The 22,192-nt window shown below is 45.7% G+C and overlaps 1 long non-coding RNA gene across 2 annotated transcripts in view; it reads right to left on the minus strand.

Moving 5' to 3' along the window:
- LOC135199209 (uncharacterized) overlaps window positions 1-22,192 on the minus strand; it is a 44,183-nt gene that overhangs the window by 16,299 nt on the left and 5,692 nt on the right. For both annotated transcript variants that reach the window (XR_010310975.1, XR_010310974.1), the window contains exon 2: window positions 7,276-7,415. This is a non-coding gene — a long non-coding RNA (uncharacterized LOC135199209). The remainder of the gene's footprint in view (window positions 1-7,275; window positions 7,416-22,192) is intronic.

Genomic DNA, 22,192 nt, shown 5'->3' on the forward strand with positions numbered 1-22,192 from the left:
GATGATATAATATTGCCCCTTGTGTTTGCTAAAACATCGCCCCATAAAGGATGTCTACCAATCAAATCTCCCAATAAGAGAAAAGGTTGGGGGAGTTGTTGAATCACCTCTACTAAATTATCATACAAAATATTATCATTTGGAGGTAGGTACAGAGAGTATATTGTATATTTTCTTCCTATATCAATCTGTACAACAACTGCCTGCAGAGGTGTACGAATAGACAAAGATATTTGGGGAATATCTCGACGAACGTAAATGAGACTTCCACCATGGCTCCCTGCTTGTTGATTATATGGTGTTCTATAGCTAATATACTCTCGAGGACAAGGAGTATTAGCATCAAGCTTGCTCTCCTGTAGACATACAATTATGGGGGAATGCTCATGAATTAGTGGCTTAAGTTCTTCATATTTGGCCCTTAAACCCTGACAATTCCATTGCAAAATGAAGGAGAAAACTATGGATCACTTCTGGAAGACATCTTGGATGAGGTCTTCCCACTGGCAACTTTTAATCTAACATTATTTCCTGTAGGTTTCTTTAGAGATGGTCTTGATATATTGGGTTTTACGTTTGTTTTTTTCTTTGTGTCCTTTTGATCTATTTGTTGAGGCGGATGGTGGACCTCAACTTGAGTTTCTGATTTATTCAAGTTATCTTCCAGTTGATCAGAAACATCAACAGATAAAACATCAAATTTATTTGACGTCATAGCTTTAATGTTTCTGATGGAAGGGGGTGAGAGAGATGGAGGTCTCTCTCTTTTTCGATTAATAGGTGGTGGGCTTCTAGGTTTTTGCACCTTCCCCACAACAGGTGCACCAGGCAAGTTGGTTTTAAGTGGAACCTCCATCAAATCAGGGCAACGGACAAGGACCTGAGAGAGGTTTGTACTTACTAATAGTAATGGGGGACGAAGGTTGTACGGGGATGGGCAATGCCCCACTGTTAATACATTGTGGCAAAGCCTCAGAAGGCAATATGCCTACCTCATCATGCAGCATTTTATCATTAGATGGTATATTTCTTTTTATAGAACTATTGGCAGTGCTAGGTGGGTTTGATTTTAGTGCCTTTGCATAACTACTTGATTTATCTAATAGTCTTTTGGCATATCCCACACTTATATGTTTCTAAATTGGATTTGTTAAGGGCAGCTTCTTCCGACTTATACAGCTCACAGCTCCGGTCAGTGGATTTATGATTTGAGCTGCAATTTAAACACCTGGCATCAAGTGCACATTCTCCATGGTAAGATTTAGAGCAAATACCACACATTTTTTTGTTTTTGCAAACTTTTGACGGGTGTCCAAATTTAAAACAATTAAAACATTGCAGTGGCTTCTGCTTGAATGGTCGAACTTTAATAACTTCATTTTCAATAATAATGCGGGAAGGTACATCAGCATCCTGGAAAGTAAGGATAATCATTGATGTACCGGGGACTTTGTGTACTTTCCATACATTTAGTGGACACATGGCCAGTATCTCCTCCTCTGTAAATTCATACAGATCTTATTTGTTAAAAAAACTACTCCCCTTCCGTAGATAAAATTTAGGTGGGGTTTGACATCTAACTTAATATCATCATCATTTGTTTTATTTTGGTTGGATAGTATTACAGACTGTGTGCAGGATTTGGCATGGATAAGGTAACTATTTTTTCCAAAACGAGATATATCTCCCGGTGCAATAGTTCCTACTTTTTTCTGAATTAATTTGCATATTTTTGGAAATAGTTCCCTGTAACCCCCTGAGATTCAGCTACAAGCCACATAGGTGGTTTTGGCTTCCTCTGGGAAGGCATAACTAAATCAGCATCTTTTTTTTTTCAAACCATTCCGCAGGTCTATAAACATCCAAATCCTTTGGTACCTTGTCGCAAAGAGCAGCCATTATATTCAAGTTATTAATTTTTATATTATTAATATTACATATTGCATTAAATGCTTCGTCATGACTATTGTAAGATATCCATGAATCCCATTTTGTATCTTCCAGTTTCATTCTTATTTCTGTTATAGATCCATAACACTTAAATTCTTTATATATATTATCATAATTTGTCTCAATTGGAATTTGGGTAACATGAAGGATTCGAAGTTTCCTTGCATTACCCAGATTACTCAATTTTGGAATATCAATAGAATGGTCCTTCCTAGTTCCGAGGTCATCAACAGAGTTTTCCCTAATTAAATTAGCGGAGGTCGTCAACAGTGTCTGAGGTTCGCCATTCGATCCAGGGGTATAAGAAACATTAATTTCAGTCATTAAATTAGTTGGGGGAAAGAAAAAAAATTAAGACTGTCTGACATCCCAAAAGGGAACCCATTATCCTTTCATGAAATTAATTTCTCCACCAATGACACCTGCGAGAGCTGCTTCCCAAATGTCCACTCCCTACCCTACCACAAAGGGATGGTACCACTATGATTAGAGTGGCTCAAGTGTATGCCAAACCTGCTTGATGGGACTGAGAGCATTACGGAATACCAATCATCCCCACTTTAATCATAGTGGCAGGCAAACCGGAAAGAATGCCGAGAGTCCTATCTCTATGAAACCAGCCAACCCCTGGAATCCGAAGGCCAAGTTTTGGTACGAGAATAGTCCCGCATGCCAGTATGGAAATACTGACATTCCAAGGTGTCCAAACATTATCAGGTAGTTGGCAAGACCACCACAGCTCCCACAATTGATTTTGAAAAAATTTCCAATCCTGGATATGATGTCCCCCCCAAAAAACATCTGGACAGTGAAATGGTAAGAGTTTTGACAGCAAGGTTGGAGAAAGTTGATAAATATGAAGAAGAATGAAACAATTATAAGTAATAGAAATAGGATGAGAGAAATTTAGAGTCAAACTGAGGAAAAACAAAAATTCCCCAGTTCGAGAGCCCTCTTGCCCGTCACCACGCTTCAGCACGGGAATGATATGCCGTGCGGATGCCCAATGACTTCATCAAGGCATTCTCTCATTAACCCTTAAACGCCGAAGCGGTAAAAAAAAAATGTCTCCTGTGTGCCGGAGACGTTTCAGAGTGAGTGTGGAAGCGGAAAAAATATTTTTTTCAAAAAATCACAGCGCGCTTAGTTTTCAAGATTAAGAGTTCATTTTTGGCTCCTTTTTTTTTCATTGCCTGAAGTTTAGTATGCAACCATCAGAAAGGAAAAAGGTTATCATTATCATATATAAATAATGCGATATATGATAGCGCAAAAACGAATTTCATATATAATTGTATTCAAATCGCGCTGTGCGCAAAACGGTTGAAGGTAATAAGTTACTTTTTTTCGTTGTAATGTACACTAAATTGCGATCATTTTGGTATATAACACATTGTAAAACGATTAAAAAGCAAACAGAGAAAATATTATCACAAAATAATGCATGAATTCGTACGTGCGGACGTAAACAAATATTTTTTTCAAAAAAAATTTCACCATAAATCTAAATATTGTCTTAGAGACTTCCAATTTCTTTCAAAATGAAGACAAATGATTGAATATTACTATACTGTAAGAATATAAGCTTACAAATGCAGTTTTCGACCATATCTGACGAGTTAAAGTTGACCGAATGTCGAATTTTTTTTATATATGTTTTTTATATGCAATTATTTCGAAAATAAGAAAAACTACAACTTTCAAATATTTTTTGTTTTATTTTACATGAAATTGCGCACATTTTCATATATAAAACTCTATGAAATGCCTAATTTGAAACGGAGCAAATATTCCGAGAATGGGACTTACGCATTTCGGAGATTTGTGGCGGAGAATCCGCGCGCGGAGGGAAGGAAAGTTTTTTTTTAAAAATTCACCATAAATTTAAATATTGTGCTAGAGACTTCGAATTTGTTTCACGATGAAGATAAATGACTGAATATTACTAGACTGTAAGAGTATTATCTTACAATTGCGTTTTTCGACCATTTCGGTAGAGTCAAATTTGACGGAACGTGGTTTTTTTTCTATTTATTGTGATTTATATGCAAATATTTCAAAAATGAGAAAAGCTACAACCTTCAACTATTTTTTGTTGTATTATACATGAAATTGCGCACATTTTCATATATAAAACTTTATGTAACGGCTAATTTAAAATGGTGCAAACATTACCACAATCGCACGTATGATTTTTTCGGAAGAGTTACCGCGCGGACGTAAAGAAAATGTTATTTTTTTCATAAATTCACCATAAATTGAAATATTGTGCTAGAAACTTCCAATTTGTTGCAAAATGAAGGTAAATGCTTGAATATTACTAGAATATAAGCGTTTTTAGCTTACAATTGCGTTTTTTCGACCATTTCGGTAGAGTCAAAGTTGACCGAAGTTGAAAATTTTGTCACTTATCATTTTTTATATTTGTGAAAATATTTCAAAATTGATAAAAGCTACAACCATGGGTTGTTTTTAATTGTATTGTGCATGAAATTGCGCACATTTTCATATATAAAACTTTATGTAACGGCTAATTTAAAATGGTGCAAACATTACCACAATCACATGTATGATTTTTTTCGGAAGAGTTACCGCGCGAACGTAAGGAAAAAGTTTTTTCATAAATTCACCATAAATCGAAATATTGTGCTAGAGACTTCCAATTAGTTGCAAAATTAAGGTAAATGATTGAATATTACTAAAATATAAGAGTTTTAGCTTACAATTGCGTTTTTCGACCATTTCGGTAGAGTCAAAGTTGACCGAAGGTTGAAATTTTGGCACTTATCGTTATTTATATGAAAATATCTCAAAACTGATAAAAGCTACAATCATGAGTATTTTGTTGTTGTATTTTACATAAAAATGCGCACATTTTCATATATAATACTCCATGTAACGGCTAATTTAAAATGGTAAAAAAATTATGTCAAAGTGACGAAATAATTTCCGAGATGTGTCACAGATACTTTTTTTAGTGCGGGCAAGAAAGAAATTCGCGCTTGCGCGCCTGCGTAACGATTGTAAACAAAACAACACCTTGATCCGTGAACTCCCAGCATCCCCCAAGGCGGCGTGATTCAAGAGTTTTCGGCTGGTAGGCCTAAGAGTATTTTTCCGCGAATTTTTAAAAAAACTTTTGTATGTCGACGCAAAATACGTCCAGTCGGCACCCAAGAGACAAAAAATGTCGACGTAAAATACGTCCAGTCGGCGTTTAAGGGTTAAGAGGGGGGAACCGGGGAATCGCCATGAGAGCGATTGCCTGCCTGGCAAAAGTCACCTGAGCGACTCCCACCAGTGTTCCGCTCCGTGCCTGGGTCCTGATGGCGAGCAGGCTCGGCGGTCTGGACCCTGGCTGCACAGTCACCAGCAGGTGACCGTACACTCACTGACGCTTGCGGGCGAGCGGCCCAGACAGTTCCTGGTGTAGAGGCGGAACCTCTGGAACCAGGGAGAAGAGGTACCAGCGGTAGCTGGCACCCTTACGGTCCCCGTCTTCTTCTTTCCTGGGGAAGGAGAGACGGGCCCCGTTCTCGAAGGAACAGGAGGACCAGCGGAAGACCCACCTGTCCCACTGGAGTGGGACAGACCCTTAGAAGTCTCTGTGCGAGACTTCTTAGGGGGGGGGAAGGCCACCTTCTTCTTCCTCGGCTGTGGGGCCTTGGAAGTCGAAGGGGACGATGATGACATCTTCCTCTTCTTCGACCTCTTCTTTGTCAGCTTCCTCAGGACCACCGTCAGGTCCTCACTCTAGGACGGAGCTGGGGCAGTTGCGGTAGCAACACGGCCCAACTGCACCTGTCTGGAGGGACCTGCGGCGGGAGCAGCAGCACCAAGGGCAGGAATGGAGACAGCAGGGGCCTGCACAGCAGCTGCGGGAGTCACCGACGTTACGTGCTGCATATAAACCAGGTGCGGTGACGCAGCATACCCAGGTGTAGAGATAGTGGTCGTTGTCAACGTCACCGGGCCATGGGTCACAGGGGCAGCCAGGTGTAACAACAGCCCCTGAATGCTGGGAGTGCCCTGAAGGCTCAGCGAGCACCACCCGTGCTCGAGGTCTCCACCCACGGCAGCAATCACACCTATGGAAGCAAGTCGGGTTAGAGGGGGGTTTCCCGCTTGCCTGGGGGGGGGGGGGTGGGGGGGGGAAAGACCGCGAGTACAATTCCAAGTCTGGGTGTCGCGCCCCTTCCTCTGCGCTCAACAGGTCGAACAAAGAGGCGGAATGCGACACGTCCCCCGCAAGGGAAAGAGCCATACAAGGAAGCTGGCTAGGAAGGAGGAATGAGGACGACATGTCGGTCACCAGAGGTATCACTGGAGAGCTTTCCAACGAACCCTTGGCTACTTTAAGTGCCCTCTTCCTCCTCTCATAGCACTCCCACTGCTCCTCCGACCATGAAATACAAAAGTCACAGGGCTCGAACAGAGAGCACTCGCGCCCTCAGCACTGCACACACACTAAATAGGGGTCCACTTGCTCAGTGGACCTAAAAGACCCACGCTTACGGCCCTCCACACCAGGGCACACTCTCCTGTTGGTTGGGGGTCTGGGGGGCTTCTCATCTTCATTGGCTTGCATGGCTCCGAGTTCTCAATGCAAACCACAAAATAAACATAAATAGAAATCAACAAGTACTTACGCACATCCACACTACAAGTACTACACCAAGGAAAAGTTGTGGAAAAGAGCAACTTCATAATCAAAAGCATAGAATTCTCATGATGATGGTGGGCAGAGAGGTGAACGAACAAGTCTTCATCCGACAGCGGCCGAAAGCAATGTGGAATGTTTACCTCCAGTCAGGCAGGACTCCCACCCAGACAAGCAGTTACTACCAAACTACCTTGTTAGAAATCTTACGACTGGTCCAGCTGGCGCTGTAAGTAAATCCCTATGTAAAGGACCGAGGGTTTGTATTACGAGTCAGAACAAACTCCTTTCCACAAACTTATGACTGTTAGCACCTCAAGAAGTGCCACTAAGATGTAGTACTTCTCAAGCAAAACAAATGAGATAAAACACAATACAAAGACAGTCTTAAAAGGAGAACAATGACTAGAACAAATGATAAAAATCCCATAATAGTACAGCTTGACCAATCACCCTCGTCTTGCAGAAGGCTGACTTCAAGGATTTGCTTGATTTGGTTTTAAATGAGGAATGATGAATACACCTTAAACCCCTTGGGGACAAGGTATAACCTAGGTCAACATCAATGTTTAATACCTTCGGTATTATAACCTACACGATATACAATAACTTTTCTATAATGTCAACTCTAAGTTATCATCATCCCTAATTTTAATCATACTTACAAAATAAATAGGTTCATAATAACTTGGAGGCTCCCTGTTGAAGCAATCTTCATGCTTGTCTTGATCTATTTGGATTAAGCCAAACTTGTGCTGGCAGAGGCTCTTTCTCTCCAGCAGTTAATCAAACTTTGCTCCACCAGCTGTCAAAAAGGAGAAAATCATTATTTTTGGAAGTAAATTAGGTTTGTATAGTTAGGAAAAATACAGGGTCCTTTACATATGGAATTACTTTCAGCGTAGCTGGAATTGCAGCCGTTAAATTCTTGAACAAGGTGGTTAGGCAGTAACTACCGTGTGGCAGGCATGTAGGCTAGCCTGCTCGGATGTAAACACTCCACTTTGCCTTTCAGCCCAGGTTCAGATTGAGGGGTGGCATGAGGTGGGCATGTATGTAAGGACCTCAGGTTTGTATAGTTAGGAAAAATACAATTTACTTCCAAAAATTGTGATTTGTTCCTACACGATATACAAACCCTCGGTCCTTTACATAGGGAAGACTCACTGATTAGTGGGAGGAATCTGAGTTAGCCTCAAGAACTCAATGGAGTTCTACACACCTAGGCTACTCCCCTTGGTCGTAAGAGTGAGGAGGAGGGTCCTGCCTCTGACAACTTGATCAGAGTACAGGAGCTGCATGATCAAGAGTTAGACTTCTGGGCCTTTCCGAAATGAGTGAAGAATCGTAACTCATCTGAAAATGGGCTGTGAAGAATATTTAGAGTCGGAGACATTAATGCAAAGTTCTGGGAAGGGTTAGCATTAATGCCAGTCTCTTTCCTCCCCTTGCTAGAGGAAGGAGCAGGATGGCTTCTATGATTCTGATAAGAAACATAAAAAGGATGCTTTATGTGTAAGCTTACCACATCAACCGTCCGACCAGCCAGTGTAAGTTCGAGTCCTATCCTCAACCCGAATGAAGAGGAGTGGAAGGACGAGGTGGGGAAGGTGGAGGCCAGTCACTCTCGCATCCTTCTTACCTCTAGAACAGCACACCGTAGGCGAGATGCAACTTGTCCTCTTGAAGGAGCAGGGTAAGCAAACACAACCTGCAAGCATCTACCACAGGTCCAAGGAAATGAGGTTCCAAGAACCTGTTGGCAGGCCCAAAGGGAAAGATAAATATGGTTGCAATGACCTTGTCCATCTTCCTGTCCGACATATTCTTCGGAGTGATGACAAGTACCCATCGACTGGACTATCCAACTGCAGAGAAGTCTCTCACGGTCTCGTAATATTCCGCAGCGGATAAAGACACCGACACTCCATGGTGGGTGTTGATCTTGTGGGTACAGCAACACGCCAATAGGACAAAGTAACGACTGATCTGGATCAACCTATCTAAGTCCACAGCGTAGCTCATGACGGTCTCGGACTCTTCAACAGCTGCCGACTGACTGCACTCAGTGCAAGGCGAGCAGTCATGCATCCGAGACGTAGTCACATGACACTCGCCTTTTGAAGGCTTATGCCAAGAAACCATACAAATATGATATTGTTATGATACAATAAAGTTTCATACATACTTACCTGGCAGATATATACATAGCTAAGACTCCGTCGTCCCCGACAGAAATTCAAATTTCGCGCCACTCGCTACAGGTAGGTCAGGTGATCTACCGGCCTGCCCTGGGTGGCAGGACTAGGAACCATTCCCGTTTTCTATCATATTTTCTCTCTTCCACCTGTCTCCTTGCGGGGAGGCTGGGTGGGCCCTAATCGTATATATCTGCCAGGTAAGTATGTATGAAACTTTATTGTATCATAATATCATTTTCATACAATCAACTTACCTGTCAGATATATACATAGCTGATTGGCACCCTTCGGTAGAGGGTAAGAGACAGCTACTTCTGGAATAGACAGGTAAACAACATATGTTGTAGGTATAAAAACCTTGGTCCTACCTGATAGGTGGTAGACTTTGTGGCTGTAGCCCAGGAGTCTGCATCACCTCAAGAAACTTTAGCGAGATATGTGACCTATGGCCAAGAGTTCTTGTGGGTCTGCCGAAGGGGTCTTATCCACTTACTCGGCAGAGCCTGAAAGGACTTTGTCAATGGGTGCTGATCCACTTATATGACAACACACCTTATGAAGGAGCACACAACCAATCCCGACCACCTGATCCTAACCACCATGTTAGTATTAAAAATTGCTCCGAGTTATCCCCAAACTCTTCACAACAACCATAACTCAAAACCAAATTACACACGCACACATCAATTTAAAAAAAAAAAATTAATGATACTCATCTAATAAAAGATATCACAAGAGTTCCTTACTGAACGAAAGTGACTGGCCGCCCGTGCGGTACCTGCACCTGCTCAGCAGAAAGTCTAGAACATATCTATTAGACTTATGCATCATTTAAAGGATTGGTGTTAGCTCCTGTACCCAGGATTGTGCCCGCAGACACGAAAGGACCTAAAGAAAAACATTTTTCGTAGGTCACACGAACGTCCTTTAAATAGTGAGAAGCAAACACTGAATTACACCTCCAATATGTCGCTTCCAAGATATTCTTTAGTGACATATTTCTCTGAAAAGAGAGAGACGTAGCTACTGCTCTCACCTCATGAGCTCTCACTCTCAGGAGTTTCAAAGAGTCATCCGTGCATGCCTTATGAGAGTCGGTAAATGAACGTTCCTAACAAAAAAAAAAAGCTTAAAGCATTTTTGGACATAGGTCTTGAAGGATCCTTCACCGAGCACCAGAGACCTTGTCTAGAACCTCCCAACTGTTTCTTTCTCTGCATGTAAAACTTTAGAGCCCTTACTGGGCAAAGAGACCTCTCAGTTTCCCTGCCGGCGAGACCCGATAAGCCTTTAACTTCGAAGTTTCTCGGCCAGGGATTCGAAGGATTTTCATTCTTCGCCAAAAATAAAGCTTTGAATGAACAGATGGCTGAGTCTAGTTTGAATCCCACTTTATCACTAAGGGCGTGCAGTTCACTAACTCTCTTAGCTGTCGCCAGTGACAAAAGAAACAAACATTTTCTCGTTAGGTCACAAAACGAGGCCATATGCAGAGGTTCAAATCTTCCCGAGGACAAGAACTTCAGGACCACGACGAGGTTCCAGTTAGGGGGAGATGTAATCTTAGACTTAATGGTCTCAAAAGATCTAATCAGATCGTGTAGATCTCTATTATTTGCCAGATCTAGGCCTCTATTTCTAAAGACGGCCGAGAGCATACTCCTATAGCCCTTTATAGTGGCTACGGAGAGACGAGATTCCTCTCTCAAAAATAACAGAAAGTCGGCGATTTCTGTTACAGAGGTACTGGAGGAGGACAACCTCTTCGACTTGCACCACCTTCTAAATACTTCCCACTTAGACTGGTAAACTCGGATAGTGGAAGTTCTCCAGGGCTCTAGCGATCGAGCTTGCCGCCTTGCGAGAAAAGCCTCTCGCTCTGACAGTCTTTCGATAGTCGAAAAGCAGTCAGAGCGAGAGCGGGGAGGTTTTGATGAAACCTCTCGAAGTGTGGTTGTCTGAGAAGATCCATCCTTTGTGGGAGGGATCTGGGAAGTCTACCATCCACTCCAGCACCTCCATGAACCACTCTTGAGCTGGCCAAAAGGGGGCTATCAGGGTCATTTTCGTCCCCTTCGATGTCACTTCCTGAGCACTTGCCCCCAGAATCTTGAATGGGGGAAATGCGTATACGTCTACATGAGACCAATCTAGAAGGAAGGCGTCTTACTGTTAGAGCTCTGGGGTCTTCTACTACTGAGCAAAAGACTTCCAGTCTTTTTGAGAGGAACGTGGCAAAGAGGTCGACATGAGGAGTCCCCCAAAGAGACCAGAGACTCCGACAAACTTCTGAGTGGAGGGTCCATTCGGTGTGAAGGACCTGGTTCCTCCTGTTCAGCCTGTCTGCTCTCACGTTCCTTATTCCTTGAACAAACCTCGTCAAGAGGGAGATGTTCCGGGATGTCCACAAAAGAAGGTCTCTTGCGAGTTAATATAGGGCATACGAGTGTGTCCCTCCTTGCTTTCGAATGTAGGCAAGGGCGGTTGTGTTGTCCGCATTCACTTGGACTACCTGTTCATCACTAAAGGCTCGAAGCTCTTTAGGCCAGTGTACGGCAAACAGTTCTTTGCAATTTATGTGCCAGGACACTTGAAGAGCATTCCAGGTGCCTGACACCTCTCTCTTTCCCAAGGTTGCTCCCCAACCTTTTTCCGACGCGTCGGAAAACAATACAAGGTTCGGGTTCTGAGTCTCTAGGGAAGTACCCTTGTTCTCCTTCAGTGGGGGCAACCACCATTCCAAGTGGCGTCTCATCAATACTGGAATGGGAAAACTGTCCGAAAGAAGTCCTGTCTTCATGTTCCACGATCTTCTGAGGAAGAACTGAAGAGGACGGAGATGAAGTCTTCCTAGAGGAAAGAACTGTTCGAGCGAGGAAAGGGTCCCTAATAGGCTCAACCATTCCCTCGCCGAAGTACGTTTTTTCCCTAAGAAGAGAGAGACTTTCTCTAAGCCTCTCGTTAGTCTCTCTTGAGAAGGAAATACTCGAAAACCCCGAGAATCCATCTGAATCCCCAGATAGACCAAGTTCTGGCTGGGGATCAGTTGGGACTTCTCGAGGTTCACGAGCAATCCTAAGGTCTTGATCAGGTTTAGTGTCAAAGCAAGGTCCTCCATACACTGTCTCTCTGATTTTGCTCTGATGAGCCAGTCGTCTAGGTACAGAGAGATACTGATACCTTTCAGGTGAAGCCATCTCGCCACATTTTTCATCAGGCTTGTGAAGACCTGAGGAGCAGTGGAAAGGCCGAAACACAAGGCTCTGAATTGGAAGATCCTTCCCCCCGTCATGAAACGGAGGTACTTCTTCGACGAAGGATGAATCGGGACGTGAAAATAGGCATCTTGGAGATCCAGAGAAACCATCCAATCCCCTTGGCGAAGAGCCGCAAGGACTGACGCAGAAGTCTCCATGGAGAACTTCTGTTTCTGAACAAATTTGTTCAGAGCGCTGACGTCTAGAACTGGTCTCCAGCCCCCCGAGGCTTTCACAACCAAGAAAAGGCGATTGTAAAACCCTGGGGAGCTTTGATCCAGCACTAGTTCTATTGCTCTCTTGTCCCACATCTATCCACCATTCGTTGAAGAGTATCTTTCAGCACAGGGTCCTGTAATTTGGCGGACAATTCCCGCGGAGTTGAAGTCAGGGGAGGATTGTCCAGGGAAAAAGGAATGAGGTATCCTTTCTGTAGAACAGACATTGACTAAGCCTCTGCATCGATGAGTGTCCAGGCTTCCGCAAATCCCCAGAGCCTGGCACCTACTGGTGTTTGGAGGAACGCAGCTTCACTTTCCCCTTTTAAAGGGACGGAAAGAAGCTCTACCTCTCCTCTCAGTCGCTTTCCTTTTTGAGGGAGCTCTAGAGGGAGGACCTCCTCGAAAGGGCTGTAGAGGCGTATTAACACCTTTCTTCTCACTCACCGCCACTGGTCTCTTTTTCCTGGACGACTGAAGGAGAAGATCCTGTGTCGCTTTCTCCGTCAGCGAACGGGAAATGTCCCTCACCAACTGCGAAGGGAACAAAAAGTCAGACCTGGGAGCGAATAACAATGCTGCCCTTTGAGAATGAGATACTGCTTTTGTCAGAAAAGCACTAAAAACAGACCTCTTCTTCAAGAGACCGGCTCCAAATAAAGAAGAGACTTCCCCTGAGCTGTCCTGTACCGCCTTGTCAATACACACAAGATCGAGAGGAGTACGTCCGGATCGAGGCCTTCGAGAAGAGTCCCTTGAGGAGATGATCCAGCTCCGAAAGACCCCAAGTTATTCGTGCATTATGAAGGCTATGTCTCCTGGATGCGTCTACCAGACTGGAAAAGTCAGCTTCAGCCGAAGCTGGGAGAGAAAGACCCATATTCTCCCCAGTCTGGTACCAAATACCTCTCTTGCCCGTAAGTCTAGCGGAGGCCATGCAGAACACAGTTCTAACCAACTCCTTTTTGGTTAGCATCCAGCTATCCAGAGACTGAAGAGCTCTCTTCATAGAAATCATCGGCCTCATCTTCAGAAAAGACGACGACTTTGGCGTCTTGGAGCACGAAAAAAGGGAGCGTGGAGAAGGGGTCAAGGCATCTCCGTATTCCTGAAGAAGGAGAGCTGTCAAAACTTTGTAGTTAGACAGCCCTTCTCTGCCGTGAGTCTCGTCTTCTTCCAAGAAAGGATCAGAAGGAGAATTCAACTTCAAGTCTGGGTCTTCCTGCCCAATTTCTCTCTCTGCGGGAGACAAACTCCTAATTGGAGAGGGGCTAAGAGCGTGTACGGAGCCCTGATTGAATCAAAGCAGACGTTTCCGCGGCCCTTGGTTGGCTCCTCGCGCCTGGCTGACGCCTCGCGCCTCTCTGGCGCTACATCCCTGTTCGGATTACGCTTGTCTGGCGCCTCGCGCCTCTCTGGCGCTTCATCCTTGCTTGGATGACGCTTGTCCTGGCTGAATCCTCGCGCTTGGCTGGCGCCTCGCGCTTGGCTGATGCTGCTCGCTTGGCAGACGTGTCCGTTTGGCTAAATCCTCGCGCCTGTTAGGCTGCTCGCGCTTATCTGGCGCTTCAATCCTATAAGACGCTTCTCGTCTGTAAGAAAACTTGCGCTTGGCTGGCGCCTCGCGCTTGTCTGGCGCTCGCGCTTGTCTGGCGCTTCATAATCGGCGTACGACTCTCTATCAGAAGACATCTCACGTCCCACAGGAGTCTCACTCCTGGCGGGAGAAGGAAGACGAGACTTCTTGACAGGAAGCCTCACGTCTTTCCTACGAGGAGGATCCTTCGAAAGAACTCCTACCAAGGCGGATAACTGTTCTTGTACAGCTAAGATAATCCTCTTGGAAGCCTCTCCGGCGTCTTCTTCAACGGGAGAGGGAGACCTTGAAGGAGTTTTGTCAAAGCCAGGAGACGTCAAAACCCTCCTAGCCTTCTTGATCGAGGAAGGCCGCTTTCTTCAGAAAAGGCTGTTCGGGGCTTGAATCAAATACAGGTTCTTTCCAGTGCCTTTTCAGGGGCCTGGAAAGGTCCGAATCCTTCCACCCTCGTTTAGGAGAGGGAGAGGCGGACGAAGAGAAGCACTCTCGGAGGACGCTTTTCCTATAGCGGTCCTGAGCAGTCTGTCGAGCTACAGAGCCTGTTGAAGGGACGCCTGACCGGGGGAAATTCTCCACAACCTCCATACGGCTTTCGACTTTTCTTCTCCTCTGGGCTTGGGAGCTTGAAAGAGATCTAGGCCTGGGAGCGTCACAGACGGTCAGACGCCCCCTCCACAACACTGGGGGCACTCACTTCACTAAAAAAGTCACTTTCACAATCCTTACCTTTCATGGCAGCCATTTTGGATTTCATCCTATGAAGTGTAGCTTTCAGATCAGCGATTTCTGAGGCCAAATCTGAATGCAAAGCTTGTGAGGGCCCTGATACAGAATTAGAATCAAATGCATAGTTTAAAGAAGAGTTAGAATCATTAAAAGGCTCAATAGGCCTTGTACTACCCGCACCCTTAGATGCAGCCCTTCTCACTCTATCCCTCTCTAACTTCTTCAAGTAAGAAGTTAGAGTCTTCCATTCCTCAACATTCAACCTCTCACACTCATGACAGGTGTTAGTTAAAGAACAGTCAAAACCTCTACATTTGCGGCATACAGTGTGAGGATCAACCGAAGCCTTCGGTATCCTCACCTTGCAGCCTACATTCACACACACACTCACACAACCACTTGAATCAGACATTCTTGAAGAAAAATCAAAAGCAAGTCCAAATCCAGTCCACGGTAGCGAATGCCAAAACAACGATCCAGGTACGTCACCAAAAAGTCCAATAAAGATGATCAATTGTCTTGAAAAGCGAATTCCAGTCAGGAGTAGTAACAACGATGTTGATACCACCGGCGACAGAGAAAATATGATAGAAAACAGGAATGGTTCCTAGTCCTGCCACCCAGGGCAGGCCGGTAGATCACCTGACCTACCTGTAGCGAGTGGCGCGAAATTTGAATTTCTGTCGGGGACAACGGTAGTCTTATCTATGTATATATCTGACAGGTAAGTTGATTGTATGAAACATCTATCTTGTTCGCCACCGATGTTGAGAGACGAGATGATGATTCTCTCAAAGCATGCACCCATCAGACGAAAGTCAATTGCCTTCTAGTGACCGAGGTCCCTGATAGCAAGACAGAAGTTTTCATAATAGTTGAATCTCAACTAAGGAGAAACAATACTATATGCCAGTGAAAGACTAAGGTGAATGCGGACCTACATCTACACAGCTGAATCGAGAGGAGTTAATTCTCAAGATTCTGAACGTAGAAAAAGTCCCGTCGATGACACCAACCAGTGAAGACGGCTTTAATCCCTGTTGTTTTATACAGGACTGAAAACGCTAAACCGCTATTTCATTGCTGTTCGGTGAGAAGCCGGAGTTTGCAATGAAAGCAGAGCGCCTTTCAGTAATGAAAACAAAGGGATTGCACTGCCTGAAGAACCGCTTCTTATGGGCTGGATCAGGGAGGACATTCCTATTACTTGGAAGTAGAGCTGGCAGGGCAGGGAACAGGTGAAGTCTTCCGTTATTCATCTACAATTCATGGTGAACAAAGAATAATTGCACACCTATGAATAACGAGATGTATTCAGAAGACAAACTCAGATGTCTGAAGAAATCATTCTGCGTCATCGCAGCGGCAGGTGCGATGAAGCGGAAGACTAGGCTACAGACTTCTGTTACAGTGAGGTAAACAGAAAGATAACGAGTCTAGTGAGATATCTCTGTCTGAAAATTCTCACAATGGCAAAAGGCGATGCAGTAGAGATGGTCATACATGTATGCGAGAATTCCAGCCAACCAGAGACCTAAGTTTGAGATTGCCGGGCAGAGATTCGATTCGGTAGTCAATCATCCCAGAGGAGGAGAAACAAAACCCGACCGAACTATCTTGGAGAGCTAGCAGTACTGGCTCAGGCTGGCAAGCAGCCCGTACACCGCTAGCTCTCACTCACCTGTCATCCTGAGTTGCCAGGTATGTAATCCATTCCATGAAGGAATGTGTTCAGCTACAACCATCAAGCACAAGAAAAATACGCTTGAGTATTTGCATTTTAACCGAAACGGATTTCGATGAATGCAAACTCTGTGGTGGTGGTGTTGTAAACAATACCACTAGTACCTCAAAATTGAAACTGGAACTCTTGGGAGGCTTGCAAGGCAGTCCCGAGTTGTAGTTCAATTAAGAAGATACTGTTCGTCTCGGTCACATACCTGTAGAGTTAATTACAGTATGTGCCTACACCTCGGACAATTCAACTGATAACAAAAGCATGTTGTGAGAGAAATATATACGTAGTATATTTTAGGTTCGTGTACATAGACCTCCAGCCTAAATTTTCTTCCATTCGAGGAACAAGAATAAGGACTGGAAGCCAACCTCCTTCATTCTCTCATGAAGAGAGCGAAGGTGAAGTTTTCCCGTAGGAAGACTTCTACGGTGATAACAGCATACAGAAGACGACTAGTTCAAACCGAACTGGATGTTCCCAAAACAGTAGCACTGGAGAGGCATTCAAACTCTCAGTGTTATCCATCCTGAACGGATTGATGTATGTTCGGTAAAATCCTAGGATTGAGCCAAAAACATAGTCTCTCGGGTTCAAATTCCGAGGAGTAAACTCCACCGAATTCCTCTTATTTCCTAGCTTCATTCTGGTATAAGCAAGAAAAAAAAAAAAAAAAGAGAGGATTGACTGATATTGCCTGTTCTTCTCTATCCCGGCATTGACCGCCTACTGAGGCGACAAACCGTCAGGTCCATCCAGGCTGAGCCCCTCCCGAAATATTCTTCCTTCAGCAGCAGTACTTCCTTTGAACGCTAGAAATTTCAGGAATTCGAGCATTCGGCAAGATTCCAGATTATTGTAGTAACAATTATCAGGAATTCTCGTCTCGCCCAAGTGTTTGCAGATCGTAGAAGACAAAAACACTCGGAGAATGCAAGAAATTCCGAAGAATTTTGAGTGCTCGGCAAAACCCCCCCAAATTTCGTCAGACGATCTTCGGGTGCTGGTCCTCCCGACTCCCGTAGAAATCAAGGAGGAATGGGCAAGATCCTTCCTCAACGACGGGGACTTCCATCCGTTAGGACCCGAAGGTCCCTCCAGGAACGCAGTCCCCTACGCAGAATCCTAAAGAGAACGCTCTGCAGGATCCTTCCCATTCCCGTCGCAGCCATAGGATGAGAGGGAATTGGGGAGGAAGATTGGACACACTCGCTCGCCTTGCCAGCGGATCTAGCAGTTGGAGAAGCAAGTTATGGGCAGCCATCAACCTGCGGTGATGGCCGCTCATAGTCTAGGAAAACGTTACCGTCTGGAGAAAACGCTTTCCCAAGGAGGGTTATGAAACTCGTACTGTAGGCTAAATGTCTGCCGCCACCATGACCGTCGTCTGGGTGGGGCTGAGCGTGCACCTGACAGGAGAGAGCCGATACCGTCCTCCGACGCGTCCCAGTCCTCGTCAAGGTCGAAACCTCTTAAGAGGTCCACAGGGAGAGCCCACACAGGTCTGCATGCACGGTCCAGCGGGACCGTCACGTGAACAGTGGTGATGGTCACTCCGTGAGTCTAGGAAAGCATCATCGTCCTCGCCAGCCCCCAAGATCTCCTCCAACCACTTGAGCGTAAGATCTGCTTGGTCCCAAGACTGAACCAGGCTCATGGCCGGACTGTAAGAAGAGCATTCATCACAGTCACTCCTGTTCCCCTCGTTCCTCCCAGTGTAGCCCGAGGAGGTTGAAGGGACAGGTGAGGGAGACCTGACGCTCCTACCCTGCCTACTAGCAGAACCAGTAGGTTGGGAGGACTGCAGGCAATCGCCAACCCACAGTGGTGATCGAGCTGCAAGTCTGGACCAGTGGTCTCCTTGCGGAGAAGCGCTGGACCGAGGACGGTTGCGTCGGTCTCGTGCGTCAGGGGAGCTGCTACGAGAGCTCCTACCCTGCCTACCAGAAGAACCTGTAGGCTGGGAGGATTGCAGGCAATCACCAACCCACGGTGGCGATTGAGCTGCAGGTCTGGACCAGCGGTCTCCTTGCGGAGAAGCGCTGGACCGAGGACGGTAGCATTGGTCTCGTGCGTCAGGGGAGCTGCTACCAGTCGTGCAAACCTTCCAGTCCCAGTGGGAGCGACAGTCGGGTGACTGGTAGTGTCCACTAACGAGGTGAGAGCAAGCACCGTCCTCTCGACACGCCAAGGTACCAGGTTCAGCAGTAACCAGGCGAGCCTGGACCAGGCCCAGGCGAGGCTGGACCCGGTGACCAGGGGGGACCACTTCCCAGCCTTGCTACTGAACGGTCTGGTGGGAACGTCACATCAACCCTGGGTACCGGAGGATCACTACGAGAGCGATTGCCGGTCTGGCGAGTCACCTGAGTGACTCTTACCATCCTTCCGCTCCGTGCCTGGGTCCTGACACGGTGATCGTACTCAGCAGTCTGGACCTTGGCTGCACGGTCACCAGTAGGTGACTGTACACTCGCAAACGAGCGGCCGAGACGGTTCCCAGTCCGGAGGTGGAACCTCTGGAGCCAGAAGCAGAGGTACCAGGGCCTGTCTACTTCTTCCCTGAGGAAGGAGAGATGGGCCCCGTTCCCAGAGGAACGGGAGGACCAGCAGAAGACCCACCTGGTGAGACAGACCCTTAGAAATCTCTGTGCGAGACTTCTGGGGGGGGGGGGGGGGGGGGAAGGCTTGGAAGCTGAAGGGGAAGAGGCGGCAGAAGACGACAACACCTTCCTCTTCTTCCTGGACTTCCTCTTCGCCAGCTTCCTCAGGACAACCGACAGGTCCTGCACCTGTCCGGAGGGACCTGCGGGAGCAGCAGTGGAGAGAACGCTTCCTCGGGCCGGGTTACGAAACTCTTGCCTGGCAGGTGAAGCGTCTGCCGCCACCGAGACTGGTCAGTTGCGCGAATGCGACTGTTGTCTGGGTGGGGCTGAGCGTGTACCTGACAGGAGACAGCCGATACTGTCCTCCGACTCTTCCAAGTCCTCGTCGAGGCCGAAACCTCTTAAGAGGGCTGGATGGGCAGCCTCCATGGGTCTCTGTGTGCATGGTCCCGCAGGTACGAAACGTCAACCCTGGGTACCGGACGATCGCTACGTGAGCGATCGCCGTTCTGGCAAGAGTCACCTGAGCGACTCTTACCATCCTTCCGCTCCACAGTGAGCGTACTCAGCAGTCTGGACCTTGGCTGCATGGTCACCCGTAGGTGACCGAATACTCGGTGACACTCGCAAGCGAGCCGTCTTCTTCCGAGGAAGGAGAGATGGGCCCCGTTCCCGAAGGAAAGGGAGGACCAGCGGAAGACCCACCTGTCTCACAAGAGCGAGGCAGACCCTTAGAAGTCCTGTGACGAGACTTCTTAGGGGAGGAGACCACCTTCTCTTCTACTGCAAAGCCTTAGAAGTCGAAGGGGTGGAGACATGAAAGAAAATATGATGATCTCGAAGAGGAGGATGATGACACTTGACGAGCTTTCTCCCTCTTCGATTCCTCCAAATTCTGCCAGACTTCTACCATCAGGAATAAATAAACATCACAGGGCAGCGGCAAAAGCTTCGTCCAGTGACGTAACTCAAGGGTAGTAGTGGTAAATGAATATGATTATCAGCAGGGGATCAGTACACATTTGAGGATCGGTATCGGAACATGCTACGAGTCACAGGTACAATTCCAAGGTTAGGATAACCAATACGAAGAGCTCCAACCAATACTGCTGTAAACACAATCACCACTGTTAGTCTGTAAAATAAGGAAAAAATGATTCATGTAATAAGGATATTCCTCTCGCATCCAAGGGCACTGCGCTCCAAAGTGAGAGATCCCCCAAACATCAACACCACACGCCCCTTCTTTTACCTTCATCCGATAGTAAGTGAAAGGATGAAGGAGAAGATAAATGACCATAAAAATAAAGCAAGGACAAACCTTTGAAGTTCCCCTCAGTAATTCCCAAGCGTAAGGGTAATTTTCGGATTAATACGTCTCATTACAGGATCAATATCACTCACGTTAAATACATGTTTCATCCTTGCATTAAACACATATCTCGCCCTCACGTTAAGGGCGAAAGAATGTAAATAATATGTTGGCATACCTTTGCCGCCGACTCCTAACACAAGTAGAGAGGCGGCTATAAAGGTTATCACAAAAAGTGGGTTTGTATATTAATTGAATTTAATATTAATATCAAACACCGTAGTATATGCATATTTATTTAAAATGATATTGTTAAGATACAATAAAGTTTGTTCATACTTACCTGGCAGATATATATATAGCTGTATTTCTCCGAAGTCCGACAGAAATTTCAAAACTCCCGGCACACCGCAGTGGTCGGCCAGGTGGTTAGTACCCATTCCCGCCCGCTGGGAGGCAGGAGTCAGGAACCATTCCCATTTTCTATCCAGATTTTCTATTCCCACTGTCTCCTGAGGGGAGGTGGGTGGGTACTTTGATTATATATATCTGCCAGGTAAGTATGAACAAACTTTATTGTATCTTAACAATATCATTTTGTTCATGAAACTTACCCAGCAGATATATATATAGCTGAATCCCACCTTTGGAGGTGGGGAGGGACAGAAAAGGATTTTAGGAAACACATTGCGTGCAGATGATTGACATCTTGGTTCCTTACCTGTTAGCATAGCTGACTTATTGATTATTGTCACCCAAGTCTGCTACTGCTCTACTAGAGTCTCCAGCAAGGTAGTGACCTATGTAGCTGGCGAGTTCTAGATGATCTGTCAACGGGAGCGTGACCACTATGTGACTAGACCATATTGACCATACCATGAGGGCTAAGAAGTAATATATATCACCACCTGACCAACCTAGCCAAAGTTAAGGATATCTAACTAAGGCTTAAGGATTGAGAAGACCGCCACTGGCGGCCGACCCAATAAACATAATTAACCACTCTTCCTAACTATTTTCTATAGGATAGGATGAGTGATACTTCTTGCCCCCAAGATTGTGTCTGTAGACACGTATGGCCCTAGCGAGCAGCAAATCTTATATGTCGTCTTCACATCCCGCAGGTATTGTGAAATGAACACAAAGTTGCTTCGCTAAAACGTGGCACTCAGGATGATACGAGTTGCCATGCTCTGTTGAAATGCTTCCGAGGCCGCGCCCTCACCTCGTGAACATTCAGTTAAAAGATATCAAATCTTTGCCCAAACATGACGAATGAGCTTCTTTAAAAGAACTCATCAACAATAACGCCAGGGTGTTCTTCGACCTGGGCAAGTCTGGTCTTTTTACGAAACACCGCAGATTGTCCAAAGGACCTCCACTTTCTTTAGTTTTAACTAGATAAAACTTGAGGGCCCTGACAGGTCACAGGACTCTCTCTGTTTCTTGCCTAATAATCCATAGCACCCCTTGATTTCCAAGCTTCTGGGCCAAGGATTAAACAGGTTTTAATTCTTTGTAAAAACAAAAGGCTTAGAGAACACACCGCATTATGTCTCTAAAGCCAAAACCTCTGATGATGTATTAAACCTCACTAACCCTCTTTGTCTTATCTAGAGTGGTTAGAATTTTGGTCACATGCAAAAAGTTACACAGGAAATATTCTACAATTTCGAGATTTCCATAGACCTCATAGATCGTAAAGGGCTTTGTTGTTTAACAGATCCAAATATCTGAGCGTAAAGGTCGCCAACAACGTACTTCCGTATTCTACAATAGTTGAGACTGCTAGTACATCCCCATTCTTCCGACGGAAAGGGAATATGGGTAATGTAATTCACCAAAGGTCGAGGTGGAGGAAAAACCATTCTTCCTGCCCTATCTCCAGAAACGACCCATTCCGATTGGTGCACTGCAAGATAGGCAGAAC

The sequence above is a fragment of the Macrobrachium nipponense genome, chromosome 25, assembly GCF_015104395.2.
Source record: "Macrobrachium nipponense isolate FS-2020 chromosome 25, ASM1510439v2, whole genome shotgun sequence".
Taxonomy (NCBI): Eukaryota; Metazoa; Arthropoda; class Malacostraca; order Decapoda; family Palaemonidae; genus Macrobrachium; species Macrobrachium nipponense.